Genomic DNA, 16,573 nt, shown 5'->3' on the forward strand with positions numbered 1-16,573 from the left:
ACGTCTGGGCATACCCGTCCCACTCGGGGTGACATAGCAAAAACAAAGAGGTGATGGCTGGAAGGTTTAGACTTAATCTTAACCACTGGCAATGCTCTGGGCAACTCTCCAGACCACCGTTCTTCACCTGCCAAGCCATTACAGAAGGGAAAGACCATATGCAAATCAGGCTTGGCCCCACCCCAAAAGGGGCAGTCCAGCCCGAACTGCTAGGCCACATCCCTTCTGCACGAGACCACAAGCATCCCCAAACATGTTTCGCCCTTGTTGGGGCTCATCAGTGAGGAGTAGCCTGGGTCTCTAGGCCCAGCAGGCACGGGACCCACGTCTGGGCATACCCGTCCCACTCGGGGTGACATAGCAAAAACAAAGAGGTGATGGCTGGAAGGTTTAGACTTAATCTTAACCACTGGCAATGCTCTGGGCAACTCTCCAGACCACCGTTCTTCACCTGCCAAGCCATTACAGAAGGGAAAGACCATATGCAAATCAGGCTTGGCCCCACCCCAAAAGGGGCAGTCCAGCCCGAACTGCTAGGCCACATCCCTTCTGCACGAGACCACAAGCATCCCCAAACATGTTTCGCCCTTGTTGGGGCTCATCAGTGAGGAGTAGCCTGGGTCTCTAGGCCCAGCAGGCACGGGACCCACGTCTGGGCATACCCGTCCCACTCGGGGTGACATAGCAAAAACAAAGAGGTGATGGCTGGAAGGTTTAGACTTAATCTTAACCACTGGCAATGCTCTGGGCAACTCTCCAGACCACCGTTCTTCACCTGCCAAGCCATTACAGAAGGGAAAGACCATATGCAAATCAGGCTTGGCCCCACCCCAAAAGGGGCAGTCCAGCCCGAACTGCTAGGCCACATCCCTTCTGCACGAGACCACAAGCATCCCCAAACATGTTTCGCCCTTGTTGGGGCTCATCAGTGAGGAGTAGCCTGGGTCTCTAGGCCCAGCAGGCACGGGACCCACGTCTGGGCATACCCGTCCCACTCGGGGTGACATAGCAAAAACAAAGAGGTGATGGCTGGAAGGTTTAGACTTAATCTTAACCACTGGCAATGCTCTGGGCAACTCTCCAGACCACCGTTCTTCACCTGCCAAGCCATTACAGAAGGGAAAGACCATATGCAAATCAGGCTTGGCCCCACCCCAAAAGGGGCAGTCCAGCCCGAACTGCTAGGCCACATCCCTTCTGCACGAGACCACAAGCATCCCCAAACATGTTTCGCCCTTGTTGGGGCTCATCAGTGAGGAGTAGCCTGGGTCTCTAGGCCCAGCAGGCACGGGACCCACGTCTGGGCATACCCGTCCCACTCGGGGTGACATAGCAAAAACAAAGAGGTGATGGCTGGAAGGTTTAGACTTAATCTTAACCACTGGCAATGCTCTGGGCAACTCTCCAGACCACCGTTCTTCACCTGCCAAGCCATTACAGAAGGGAAAGACCATATGCAAATCAGGCTTGGCCCCACCCCAAAAGGGGCAGTCCAGCCCGAACTGCTAGGCCACATCCCTTCTGCACGAGACCACAAGCATCCCCAAACATGTTTCGCCCTTGTTGGGGCTCATCAGTGAGGAGTAGCCTGGGTCTCTAGGCCCAGCAGGCACGGGACCCACGTCTGGGCATACCCGTCCCACTCGGGGTGACATAGCAAAAACAAAGAGGTGATGGCTGGAAGGTTTAGACTTAATCTTAACCACTGGCAATGCTCTGGGCAACTCTCCAGACCACCGTTCTTCACCTGCCAAGCCATTACAGAAGGGAAAGACCATATGCAAATCACGCTTGGCCCCACCCCAAAAGGGGCAGTCCAGCCCGAACTGCTAGGCCACATCCCTTCTGCACGAGACCACAAGCATCCCCAAACATGTTTCGCCCTTGTTGGGGCTCATCAGTGAGGAGTAGCCTGGGTCTCTAGGCCCAGCAGGCACGGGACCCACGTCTGGGCATACCCGTCCCACTCGGGGTGACATAGCAAAAACAAAGAGGTGATGGCTGGAAGGTTTAGACTTAATCTTAACCACTGGCAATGCTCTGGGCAACTCTCCAGACCACCGTTCTTCACCTGCCAAGCCATTACAGAAGGGAAAGACCATATGCAAATCAGGCTTGGCCCCACCCCAAAAGGGGCAGTCCAGCCCGAACTGCTAGGCCACATCCCTTCTGCACGAGACCACAAGCATCCCCAAACATGTTTCGCCCTTGTTGGGGCTCATCAGTGAGGAGTAGCCTGGGTCTCTAGGCCCAGCAGGCACGGGACCCACGTCTGGGCATACCCGTCCCACTCGGGGTGACATAGCAAAAACAAAGAGGTGATGGCTGGAAGGTTTAGACTTAATCTTAACCACTGGCAATGCTCTGGGCAACTCTCCAGACCACCGTTCTTCACCTGGCTGGTCCCCTTTTGCAATGGCGCAGACGGGCTAAAAAACGGTGGTGTGGAAGGTTGCCCAGAGCAATTGCCAGTGGTTTAGATTAATTCAAAACCTTCCACCCATCACTTTTGTGGTCAGTGTGTCATCAGTGTAGCAATGGAAATGAGGAGAGGAGGAGGAGATCAGGTGAGCCAGAGGGGCAAGATATTGAAGAGCCATGGCAATAGGGTAGAGTCCTGGGGGACGACACAGGTAGAGAGTGAAGTGGAGAAGAAGAAAGGGCCCAGCTGCAACTAGCAGGGGCGGTTAGTGGGGAAAGAGGTCAGCCAATCCAGTGCCCTTTCTGTGATGGAGAGGGTATAACAGAGCCATTTTATGAGGATAGAATGGTTGAGCGTGTCAAAGGCAGAGAAGAGATCGTGGAGAATGAGAACAGCAGGAGAGTTAGAGTCAAGATTTGCAAGCATGTCTTCATAGGTGTTCAAACAAGCAGTTTCTGTGCCTCTGGATGCCCAGAATCCAGATTGATGGTCCTTGTGGCAACTAGCAAGTTCAGTATGAAGGATCTATTGGGGGAGGCTCAACTTCTCCAGGAGTTTACCCAGGAAAGGGGTGGTGGAGATAGGGCGGTAGTTAGCCAGGCAAGAAGGGTGAGCAGACAACTTTTTTAGAGAGGGTGCACAAGGGAGTGCTTGAGAGATAGAGGGAAAAAGCCAGTGGCAAAAGAGTGGTTACAGAAATTGGCAAGAGCCGGGGCGAGAGAGGAGATGTCCTTAATGGTTCTAGAAGAGCAGGGTAGCACCTGTTTGGATGAGACCTTCATCGAGCGGACAACTTTAGAGACCTCATCAGGTGCTAAGGGCAGGAGCGAGGAGAGTGCAGGGGTGGAGGGATTGGAGCCAAGCGAGGTAAGAGGGAGGGAGAGGGAGTGAAGGTGGGGTGGTAGAAAGTGAGGACAGGAGGTCTGGCATTTTAGATGAGAAATGGGAGAAATGCAGTGCAGAGGGTCTGGGGAGGAAGGAGAGAGGTGGAGACTGTATTTGGATTGGCAAGTTCCTTGCAGATTTTGAAAGGTTCACCTGTGTTGTTAGTGGCACCAGATATGCAGGCTTGGATGTGGGCCCACTTCTTGTAGCGGATAGAAAATAATATTGCCTTTGGAGCAGGAGAAAGGCCAGTTTGTCAGAGAATGAACCTGAGGTCTGCCACTTCCGTTCAGCAACTATGCACTTACGTTTCAGAGATGCTAGATCTGAGTCATACGAGCTGTTGCACTTGGAGACAGGTTTCAGGTGGATCCTCATGACAGGGGCAAGGATGTCAGAGATGGAAAGGTGCAGGTTAGCGAGGACAGAGTCAGAGGGTGAATCAGAAGCAGGGGTGGGAGGAGTATGAAAGTGGAAGCAAAAGCAGCACTCACTTTATCTGTTTAATGATGGTGACAGAGGCTGGCAGTGCGGAGGCGGGTCAGACAGAGGTCTGAGGGACCATGAGCAAGAGTAGAGGAAAGAGTGGTCAGACCAGGAGAGGGGAGTAGTGACCGAGTTAGAGATAGGGATGTCTCCATGGATGACGGCATCCAGAGTGTGTCCGGCTGAGTGGTTCGGCCTGCAAGGAAGAATGGTGAGAGAGAGAGGGAGGTCACTGAACAGTGAGGTGGCTGATTCAGTAGAATCGAGGTGGATGTTGAAGTCACAGAGGAGAAGGAGTTTGGAAGAAGAGGTCATAAGGGAGGAGGTGAGGTCGGCCCACTCAGAGAGGAAGAGAGAGATAGGGCCGGGGGGCCTGTAGATGGTAGCGAGGGTGAGTGAAAGAGTAGGAGAGACTCTGAGCCTACAGATGAGGCATTCAAAACAGGGGTAGGATTGAGTAGGCAATGATAGAAACAACAGGGACCCACTCAGGGGAAATCAGAGCCACACCACCTCTGGGCCAGTTGGGCTTGGGTTTGGAGAGGATTTTGTAGCCCTCGGGAAGGTGTCAAGAGCAGTGACAGAGCTGGCATTAAACCACGTCTCGGTAAGGCCGAGGATGTTGAGATCAAAGTCTTCAAGAAGGAGAAAGATGTCAGAGGAGTGTATGACAGCAGAACGACCATTCAGAGTACCTAAGTGAATCTGATTACCGCCTTTGAAAGTTTTCCGGGGAGGGTTACAAGGGCGTGGTACTCCTGTGGTACTCCCATCAGTGGTGGTGGAGAAGATAGAGAAGAGGAGGAAGGAGAAATATCAGGAGAAGGCAGGAAGTTAATAAGAGAGGGCAGGCGCTGGTCAAGGAGGAAAAGAGTAGGTTGTGATATACATTAATGCTGCACCTAGAGGATGAGAAGTATGCCAAGAGTGCTTCCCGTCTAGTGCCACAATTGATGGGTGAGGAGGAGAAAGAGGAGAGAGTGGAGACCAGGTGGGGAGTCCATAGGTCCGGGAAGGAGAAAGAGAAGAGGATGTCGGTAATTGTCTGCCTTGAAGTAGCACTGACGTAGGTGAAAGAAATAGGTAGGCCTGGATTAGAGGCCAGGAGAGCTTTTTTAAGCTTGTTTTTATCCAGACTTCATGAGATAGATAGTATAGGTGATAGAGTAGTAGTTGGAATAGATTGGGGAGATAGTAGCATCATGTAGCAGTGAGGGGGGGAGAGAGAGACAGACAGACAGGGAAGCTGCACGGTGGACGAGTAAGCTCACTGGGCAGTCTAGCAGCCAAGCAGGTGCAGATGGAGGAGGTGCTTTAAACAAGATATGTACAGGGAAGCAAAATGTAAGTACCCAGACTGGGTGAGCATGAAAGTGCAGTTGAGAGCAATCAATGCTCATGTTTAAAGGCACATCCAAATTCAACGTTCCAGCCAAGCACTAAAATGCAGTAAAAACAGTCAATGCACGGGTTTAAAGGCACATCTAAATTCAACTTTCAAGCAAAGCACTAAAATACAACAAAAACAGACAATGTTCAGGTTTAAAGGCACATCTAAATTCAACTTTCAAGCAAAGCAATGAAATGCAGCAAAAAACATCAATGCGCGCACAGGTTTGAAGGCACATCTAAATTCAACTTTTCAGGAAGGCACTTAAGTGCAGCAAAAACAGTCATAGCACAGATTTAAACAAGATTCAACTTTCAGGTGGTGCAAAAACCACAGAAGTAAACAAGGAGCATGCAGGGCATTGAATTTTTGCACATAGATTACAAAGAAGAGAGGCATAAGGCGAAGATTAGTCCAGTGGTTGCCAGATGGATTGTGGGGAGTTAAAAGTTCAAGGTGCAGTTTGAGTTTGGTGAATGACAGGCTGCATGTCGTAGGGTGACCCGGGAGCAGCAAGGGGGCTTCCAGCATGCTGTGACACTTATGGCAGCATGGTGAGAGTAGGTGGGCAGTGTGGGCATTGCGGAAAGAGGAGGTGAGGGGCCTGACCCAGCCTCAGTGATAAAAACAGGAGTAGAGGCAGTCAGGAGAAGCGAGAGCACAGCTCTTACCTCAAAGCCTGCTTGTAGATCACACCAGCCGAGAGCTCTGGCGAGGTGAGCAGCCCAGCGGCCATGGCCAGATAGGGCCAGACAGGGGCCTTAAAAGAGGGCCATGTCGAGGGGCCGGATTTTGCCTGCTGACTCCCTGATTGGTCCTAAAGGTGCAGGGTGGGCTAATCAGTGCAGAGGGTGGGAGGTTAGGAGAGGCACTCCAGTGCCTGTTGATGCGGTGGCCATGATCGAAAGTTAAACAGGATCGAATTTTACAATAGCACAACTGAACCCTGCCAAGAGGTGGGTGCACAAATAAATACATCAGCCGTGTAGCACTGCAATGACTAGATTACTGCTAATCAGGCACTTTCATGCAATTTCTGATTTTGTAGAGCGCTCGACGATGCCTTTCATATCAATAGCACTGCCACAACACACAAAGCCCTTCAGGGCTTACCTCAAAGGAGAAATTAAAACACTGCTCCTGCAGCCTCATGGGGATGGAATGTAGGCCACTAGTGGTTCCTCTGGCTGGCGTGATGAATGGAGGGCAAAGAAGGCCAGACAGGGGCCTTAGAAGAGGGCCTTGATGAGGGGGCTGGCATTAGCCTGCTGTCTCCCTTGATTGGTCCCATAGGTGCAGGCTGGGCCAATCAGTGCAGAGGCTAGGAGCCTATGACAGGCACTGCAGTGCCTGTTTATATGAATGATATTGAAACTGAGTCCTTTGTAGAATTGTCATCAAATGTTGCATTAACAGAGTAAACAACAATGGTAATAGCAGTGAGCTCTGAAGCACTCCACAGCCTAATTTGATAGTTTCTAATGTGTAAGGACCTATGTTAATCCTTTGTGCCCAGTCAGTGGGGAAACTCCTGAACCAGTTGACAGTCCAATCAGTCATTCCTGTCAAACTATGGTGATGGGCTATCAGAGTCTCATGATTCACTGTATCAAAAAAAACACTTAGGTCCAGTATAATGAATAAGGACATCTGACCATTATCTGCCTAGGCTAAAATGTCACCCCAGACCGCCACCATAGCTGGCTTCATACCATGCTTAGGCCGAAAGCCTGCGTAGAAAAGATCAGTGCGCACAATTACATGTGCCACCTGTCTCTATGTGGTGCAGATTGCCAGTGATAATCTATTTCCCTATTTATTTCCAAATTATTCCATTACATCCCAGGCAAATTTTAAATTGGCTGAAAGACAAATGTTTACCTGCAATTTTGCAACTGGTCCCACGTTGATAGAAACTTGCTATCAAAAATATGATTTTTAAATTAATTACATTGTTTATTTCAAATACCATTCAAAAAATGTTTTCTTCAATTCGCACGAGAAGAGAAGTTGACTTCAGCCGATAGAGGTCACTGTTGATACATCCCCAGCACATCCTCCTTCCTAATATGAATACATGTTTCTGTTGCTGTGCACAGAATATCAGATAACAGTTACATGACTGTTAGTTAATGGATTTGATGAGAGGCCTACGGTTTGATATTTGATATATGTGACCGGTCTCTTTGAATATTATTCATTAAGCCAGCCATATGCCAGTGTTTAGGTGCTGGGCTTTCAGAACCAATTTGGACACAATAGAGCGCACTTTTCTCTGTAAGCTCTGTATTGCTTTCTGGAGTTGAGGTTACTTCTCAGTAAGCACAATTCAACACCAAGCTATGTTGGGGGATGTTTAATTTCAAGTTAATGAACCCACAGAATTATTTGATGTGAAATACATGCATGGCAGAATGGAAATGGAACTTTAAATGCTAGTTCTCCCATTATTTTGGCTAAACAAAATAGAAAGCAATTAGAGTCATTGCAATTGAATGCAGTCTTCTATATTGCATAAGTACTTTCTTCTATGTGATTGGGACACAGGGGCCCTCATTACGATACCGGCGTTAAACCATGGCGCTATTAGCACCATGGTTGGTGCCGGTATCGTAACGTGTCCGCCATGGTGAAATGGGAAAATCCCGCCCCATTCCAAGATTGGCGTGGCGGTATTTCCCCATTTCCCCATGGCCCTTCCCCATTCCCATTTTTGCCGCATAGGGCATAATGGGAATGGCGAAGGCGCTAAGTACGGTACTGCAATTTGCGGTACCGTACTTACCGCAAAGTTCCCTTTGCGGGTCCCTACTTTAATGGCTGGTCTAGACCAGCCGTTAAGGTCGGGTCCCGCAAAGAAAGGGACCTCGTAATTAGGCGCTAATGGGTTAACGGCGCTGCATCCTTTTACTGCGCCGTTAACCCATTAGCGCCAGGGTCTTAATGAGGCCCAGGGACATAATTGTAAGGAAATACCAGACTTTTGCCTTTGTGTTATTTTCTTCAATCAATGTTCTGCAAGTTAAAGAGTTATTTTTGTGGCAAAACACTTCAAAGGACTAGGCCTTGCTTTTTACATGGGGCCCATTTCCGTCTTCTTTGCATTTTTGTGCATGCCCTTACATACTAATGAGGCAATGGTTGAAGACATGTGTGATTTACATTTGTGTCTTTAAAGTATAAAATCAGGCCTTTTTGCACTGTCATGTTGAGAATTCCCATGTAATCATAGTTCTTGCCATATCTTCAGCACTGATACGCAGTCTCTAAATTGAATTAAAAAAGCATTGGAAATGACTGCAACCTGAAATTCACTTTTAGACTGTTAAAACATGTTCTTAAGCGCCCACACATTTATTTACGCCTCTCATTTTTCAGAGGCATCTTTTTCATCATGGCAGCGACTATAATCTGTGATTGGCACCTCTCTCGCTTTTTCAGAAAGGCTTTTCTCAGTTCACTTTATGTTAGGCCATTATCTGAGCAACATTTTCTCCGAGAGGATGTAACGATGGGAAAACATATAAGTATATAACTACTGCCCTTTTAGACTTTTTTTCCACAAATGCATATCCACATCCTTTAATATCTGAACATGTCTTTAATATGCATACCAGAAATGTTCTCAAAATATTGACATAAAACTCAAAATATGGAATTCATACATAAGAGTGCCAGGAACGCCCTTCTCCACAGTAAATGGAGCCAGCAGACAGAATGACAAGTCACATCAGCACAAAGTACCACTCATGGCTTGAGTCATAGCAGTTCTACTGCTGTGAGTGGTTGATAGATCTGTGGTGGGGGAAATTCGTGTGTGTCACCATAAAGGGACATTTCTGATTTCTGTGCTTGCAACATAGACTACAAATAGACACATGTCTGTTGTAATTGATCTATTCCCAGGCAATTTACAAAACAAAAAGATCCATGGTCTGTTTTGAAGTGTACACAACATAGTCCCTAACATGCAGACCAATTAGGAAAACAATGTGTATGTCCTCTAAGGGAGACCGCGGTACTCGTTTTGGAACAAGAAGCATCAGAAATCAGTGTCCACAAACATGGTCACAATATTTTAATACCCTCATTAATCCCAAGTCAGTGAAACCCCTGAAGCCATGATTGCTGACCTCTATTTTATGGCCGTGGGATTTAGCAAAAGCGACACTACCGAGGAGACATTTGAATTGCTTAAGAGTGCATTTCAGGGCCTACTTTTTACAGGAGCCAATCTGCCTTTTTGTTTCACAATCTCCAATTTCGACACAACACGCCTGTACTTGACATGTTCCCGGACTTCAATGGGGGTTAACCACCCCAGAGTATTGAGCCCCAAAGCAGCAGTGACGTGGAGAATGAGGACAACAATGCTTGGGAGGAAGTTGTGGCCAAGACAGCAATTGCATCCTATGCTTCATTGATGCAGTCAATGTTTTCCTACGTACACACTATGTCCTGCATGGTACACTACTGCGTGCAAGAACAGTTCTGTTCATGAAAAAACATTTGAGCATGAGGACACACCGACTGAACAGAAAAGTAAGGATGTGTTGAGTAAACAACTACTAGGTCTGTAACCATAGGAACACATACATGTATATATCCACTGCCATTTAACAATGTAGCACCTCAAAAGCTTGTGCACATCCTTTAGTGTGCATATTTCTCCAATGTGTTTACAAAAAATGGTCTCCAAATATGGACATAAAGTATAAAATATGTTAGACATACTTGAGAGTGCCACAAGCGCCATCCGCCAGCACAAAATGCAGCAAGAAGTCACATCAGCACCAAGTAAATACCTCAGGTCACGAGTCACAGTAATGAATTTACTGCAGTGACTTTTTGATGCATCTGAGGTGCGGACAACATTGTTAGCATTGATGACATGGTGTGTCCCGAATGAACGTGGTTGACTGGTTCTGCGCAATATGTACCTTTGCATGAAAACGCATAGAAAAAACACATGTTTTGGTAGTTTGGTATATGCATGTGGTTGCCTTTGGTGAATTCCCCCTATCAGTCATTGCCTGAAGAGACTGAGTCACCCTGTAACCCTTGCACGCACACACTTGTCTTTTCTTTTAAAGTGTGCCTTAACATCAGTGGTTTAAGTGGCATGTGAAATCGAGCCGGGGCTCGTTAAGGTGGAGTGGCCTATACGGGGCATGGCCTAACAGGCCGCAGCCCCCCTACCCCCATCAGGCAGCACTTTGCAGTGATCGGAGGGATCCCTGTCGGAGGTCTGTGGGCAGTTACTGTCTTCCTGGAACGTGAAAACCCCTTCCCAGTGAAGACAAAAGCTGTTGCTGGGGCTGAAACTATATGGCTTGCGTTGGGCAAAATCAAGCCCCAGGCAGTTAATACACAGGAACCTTTACCAGGAAGGACACAAGTAATCAAGCTGATATCAAATGACACGGGTTGCTTTTGGCTGAATAATTGTGTAATCACAGAAGTCACTGTGTCAAAATCAGACATGGCTTATTTTTTAGATAAAAGCCACTGGCAAATGTCTGGGCCTGTACAATTACATTAGTTTAAAATGGGTTGTTCACTTTCAAAATCATTCCAATTTTTATTGTAAAAAAAGGTCATTTAATAAATGTGAACACCTTCAGTTCTGTACATAACAGGAATCATTTGGCAGGCATCTTTATGCGGTACCCCTGAATGTCCCATTCAAATTGTAGACGTATACCACTTTTGTAGCAGATTTGGCAACCAGAACTGGGTTTACGTTTTTTTCGTGATGAAACCAGGTTGGAACTTTGTAAAATTAAAGCTTCATCATAGCTACACAAACTTCTAGCAGGCCAAATACTCAGGCCCACCAGCAAGTGTACAGGGGCTGTCTTATATGTGGATATTGGGAAGTTCAATAATGCACGCAATGGCCGGCAGGCCCATTTGGGTACAAGTCCACCACCACCAGTTTGAAAAACACAGAGCGTTATCTGAAAGTGAGAATGTTTAGCAGATCTAACTTTCAAGGCAGAATCCATTTACTACAGTTCCTACACCTTCAGAAAATCTTTAGAGATTCCAATGGCAGATGGCAATCCAACAGAGTCATAAAACCAGGGCTATTGCTGAAGTCCAGAACATGTAGCACAGAAAAATGCCTAGAGATTCCAACAGGAGACTAGAGGAAGGGATAGAGTCCGGAGGACTGGACTCAATGGGCATGCATCACTCCTACACACTTCTATCCACTCATTGTTGAACACAGGTTTCTACAGTACTTACAGCAACCCTTCAACAATCACCCAACACTATTCACGACACAGCATTGCTTGTCATGAGTCCATGGAATGGGCTCTGAAACCTTCACTTTCTAAAGATGAAAAGACAGAGCAGGGTGTTCAGCCCATAAGTGTGGATTCTAGAATAGTAGTGTCCCTGGTTTCAAACACCTTCGCCTCCGATGGCCTAAGAGACAGTTTTGAAGGTGGACCTCTCGCTGCTCCTTTGAAGTTGTCTTTCGCTACAATGTATTTCTCCTGCATTTCATTGCCAAAGCATATCACCTCTTCTTTGCTTTGTTTACAGTTTGCCTGGTCCCAGAACTGTGTTTCACAATTGTATTCGACACAGCATTCTTTGCACTGATAGATGTAAAGTGCGACTGAACTCCAGACAACATTGCATAGTGAGGAACTACTTCTTCAACAAAGAATTCCAGAGCATCTTCCAACAAGTATTGGCTGGCAACAGTTTTGGCTTTTATGTAGGACTAGGCAATGCATTTGCCAGGCACTGTCATAATGGTATTAACTGGCCATCTATAGCAGCAGATGTAAAATGGTGTGGCCATACAATAGCAGTGTCTGGAAATGCCTAGTACTCATACACAAGCCACAACTGTTGGCTTTGTCAATGCTTGTTTTCAACAAGACTTCAGTGAAGGACATGCATAATGCTTATAAATCGAGTGTCTAAAGGCAGATCTGGTTAAGACATTTGTATTCCACCTGTAGCAGGGTTTACAGCTCCAATTAAGTAATTAACTCTCAGAAGACTGCTATGGAAAAACACTGGCCGGCACTTCAAGCACAATGTTTGATGGTAAACTTTGAAAAAGCTAGCTCAAAGAGATCCAAGGAAGATGTGTTGTGAGCGGGCAGGGGTAGGAAGTGGATGGGAATGGTTTTAGGCAGTCAATGGATGCATAAATAACCAAACAGCTACAAGCTTTGTGTCACTCCCAACATGCCATTACTCCCTAGATTCACGCCAATGCAGTAGTTTCGGCCTTGATAGCTAAAACTAAAAATGTGCTTTTCCTCTTTACTAGGCGTTGCCACTTGAGCAGGCAATCACAACTGTCCTTCTGTCTGCCAATTTGCCACAGTATTGTTGGACGAGATTAGTTAATATAGCACGAGAAGAACCCCAACAAACCCACCACTGAAATTCCAGGGACACTGCTAGAAAAAAACGAAAACACTGCTAGAAATTTGAGTGAACCTGTGTTACGGTGGAACTGTGCCAAATTCCACTCGGCACCACGTGCACCACTGCTTCCAATCTCACAAATCACAAGTCTGCACACGTGCATTAGCATAACATTACGGGAAATTCCCCAACAGAGAATCCTCACCAACTCTGCGTCATCCTCGAACTCCGAAACAACGTCAACACGTTCTGTGGGTTGCCCTAGAACACCACAAGTCTCCACGGAGCTTAGAAGTGGGAAAACAGCTTAATGACATGCAGAAAATACATCAAAGTCGGGGCACTAGAAGCCACTCAAGCCTGTAGCATTCTAGAAGAATTCGTGCAAATGAATAAGCAACTAAAATTCAATGGCAGCAAGACAGCGCAGTGCCTCTTTGTGCAACACTACCGTTACGCACTTCCGCTTACACACACACACAGTCTTTGTCAACGTGTCGTTTCCTATTAGGGTATTTTTTTCTCCAACTGGAACCAAGTTTCAGCTCCAGGTTTCTATGCCTTCGTTGCCCGGCATTGAATTAACTTGTCTAATATTCCATAGCATTTGGAAGTGATGAAGGCAACTGGGCATGCACACTAAAAAATGGTGTTATTTATCGAATGGTTCATTTTGACACCTTAAATTTGTAGGGCTTGAGAAATAAATGTAATCCGAAAAAACACTTATTCTTTCTCTGACCCAATATTTCAAACTCTTTCGGCAGCGGAAAGAAAATATATCTTTACGGGTTTTATTTCAAAGGGTTGTTGTTTTATTTCACAGGGCGGCGTTTTAATGGAAATGTTTGCTTGAAGGAACCGCAGTCATTCGAGAAACAAGCATTGATGCATTTCCTTAACATAACAACGCCACACACAATACTCCCCTCATTAGGATGATTTAACAGGGGCTACGCGTTTCTTTTGGCTCGGCGCTCTGGATGGATTCCCATGTACACAACTGCACTGCATTTTAGACCAACACTTTTTCTCCGGGCTGTGAGTTATTCCTGTCAGAGCTGTGTGCCCCAAGTCACAGCAGACGTCTACTTTTGGAATGTTCCTGTCAAATGGAAAAACTCGCGAGATAGATTTCTAAACTGCTCGTTTTTCGTGCATTATTTCGTACGTGGCACCGAAAACGAGTTTAACGAAGGGTCATTATCTAAATAATGGAATCTAAGGGCAGCTGTTGCCAGACATGGGCTATCATGAGATGCCCAACATTGGCTCAATGCACAACTGCTCGAATAAAGGCAGTGCAGTACTAGGGGGAATTTCTTCTCAAACATGTCTGCCCCCACCAACACAGGCACTGGAGTGCCTGCATGCTTTGCACGATGATTGCTCTGATTGGCCTTCCACTTGTTCCTAAGACAATCCAGGTGAGTCGGACCCCCGACAAAGGCCATCACTAAGGCCCCCTGTCTAGAGCTGGAGGGAGCCCTTTGCATGGCGCTTACTTCCATGATCCTGCCTCTTGGCAACTCTCAAAAGGATCAAACTGGAAGTCACCCCTGCATGCTCTGACCCCGAACAACCTGCATGCCACTTTTGCAGTACTCCGGTAAGAAACACAGTTTGCTTGCTCTGGACTACACACCTCTCTGGGTCACTCGATTTGACTGTTGCCTGCATCCTTTCCCTACTTGCCTATCTGCAAATTCTAATTGCGGCCCCATTTGAAATATGCATCTCCCTGTGCCCCTTACTGTATGCTTTCTGCTGTTTTCTTAATGACCTACTTAAAAAAAAATGTCTCACTTCCAAGGTGAGCACCCTCCATTTTGTTCTGCATTTGTGTCCTTTCTGGTAAATTCAAACTTTTTTGTGTGTTTACATCTGTTCTTCCTTCTTGCCTCCCTCGGCTGCTAGGCCACCTGGTGAGTTTGCCTGTGCATTGTGCAACCTCTCAAACTGTCCCTCTTTTCCTACACCTCTATGGCACTCTCTATCTCCCCCATCTTTTCTAACTGTTACTCTATCACCTATCCCTCCTCTCTCAAAAAGTCTAGAAGATAAAAGCTTTAAAAAGATCTGTTGGCCTCTTATGCTGGCCTACCTATTGCTGACACCTACGTTAGTTCTATTTCCTGACAGACTATCAATGATGTCCTCTTCTCTGTCCTCTCGCCAGACCTATGGACCTCCCATCTGATCTCTCCCCTATCCACTTTTTCCTCTTCATCCATTATCCACTCCGAGAGCTTAAAGCAGCAGCAGGGAATTGTGGGATATTTTGACCCACTCAGATGTGCATTACTACATCACTTGCTGCATTGGTGCAAGAAACAGCAAAATGACCGCGCTGACTCCTGTGTGCGCCAAGATCTCTTTTTGCAACAACCAGAACATGGCTGCACCACCCTGCCACACACATTTCAGGTGGGGTGGAACAGAGTACTCCCTGCAGGAATGTGCCAGTGTTCTCTGCAACATTTAACATGGAGTGAAGTGAAAGAGACATCATTACCTTGATGAAAACCCAAAAGGCCTCTTTAAAATGACATTTTGTTCAGCATTAAAAGTACTGCTTGGCGCTAAGTTCATCAATTTCTCATGAACAACTGTGGTTAAAAAGGCCCTGCAATGCCCAGGATCATCCATTGTGTCTCAGAGGAACCGGGCCTCATTTGAATGACAGCTCCTGTCAAAAGTATCTTTGAAAAATCAACCAGGGGCTTTGTTTTCATTTTAACGCATCTATTTTCTTTGCAAGAGTATCAAGAATGAGCTGTTCAGAGAAAGACTCTAAATACATGCTATTAAAAGTATCCATGCTGCAAAACAACTCCAGCACTCAAGAAAAGAACTATAGCTGCAGAAAGTGTGTATTTGCTGGAGATGAAAACCGAATTTAAAGAAATAGTAAAATGTGCTTTTTCTGACTGAAGAGAGAAATTTGCCTATTTAAAAGTAAATTGTTGTTTGAAGGCCTGTTTATTTAGCAATGTAAAAGGATTTGTTGCTGGTAAAAGTGCGCCTAAAAACTGTTTAATTCCATAGGTTTAAGTCAAGATGTAAAAACTCCTAGGTTAAGTTGGCAAACTATATACAAAATCTTGCTCTGCCAGTTGCTAGCCCTGAGAAAGCGTGACACCTCATAAACCTCTGGAACAGGAAAGAACTAATTGATAGCTTGGAGGACTTTGAATGCACCAGGACAAAGGAAGTACCCAAGCTCATCAGACATTCGTGTTTGCTCCAGGCTGGGACAATAGCAGGCTGAGACTCTCACCTGCCAAGTGTGAGGGGCAATAAAACCGTCAGTCAAGAGAGAGGCCCCTCATCCGGCTTCAAAGGAACTGACAGCTGCTTGCAGTTGGGCGAAATAAAAAAAACAACTGATCAAGTGACAATAGACTTCCTTTTGGTTGTAAAGGTTATATTGTAAATTAATTTTAAAAGACGTTTAACTTTGCAGCAAGAATTAGCAAAAATATGAAAAGTTGGTAGTTCTTAATCTAATGTTATGCTCTTTCTTTGAAAACTTGGTAGAACTTATTACTGCATAAGGAACAGAAGTTATAAAAATTGACTGATTACGGGGACAGTATTGATGTGCGAACATAACATTTTGTACACACATCCAAGGGGTAAATGTGCATCTGTGTACAAAATTGGGAAATTTAGGCCAAATCTTTCATGGTTAAAATTACCAAAATGTAGCAGAAAGGCAAAACCATGTCCCACAGACTTAGGGTTTGGATTGAAATATGATGCACAAAATGTGTAACCAGTGTATCTGATTTTCTCAGAGGTTATAACTGCATAAATATGTATTTGTGGCAACATTAGATTTTTGTTCCAGTAGCTAGGGGAGGTTTCTAGACATTGTAAAAGTCACCCCATAAACATGACATCCTTTTTCTGTGATCCAATCAGCAGTGGGCAAGGCGTAAACTATGCTCTGGCCCAAACCTAGCATTATGGGTGTGGATAATAAG

Source organism: Ambystoma mexicanum, chromosome 5q, assembly GCF_040938575.1.
Source record: "Ambystoma mexicanum isolate Mex_15411 chromosome 5q, UKY_AmexF1_1, whole genome shotgun sequence".
Taxonomy (NCBI): Eukaryota; Metazoa; Chordata; class Amphibia; order Caudata; family Ambystomatidae; genus Ambystoma; species Ambystoma mexicanum.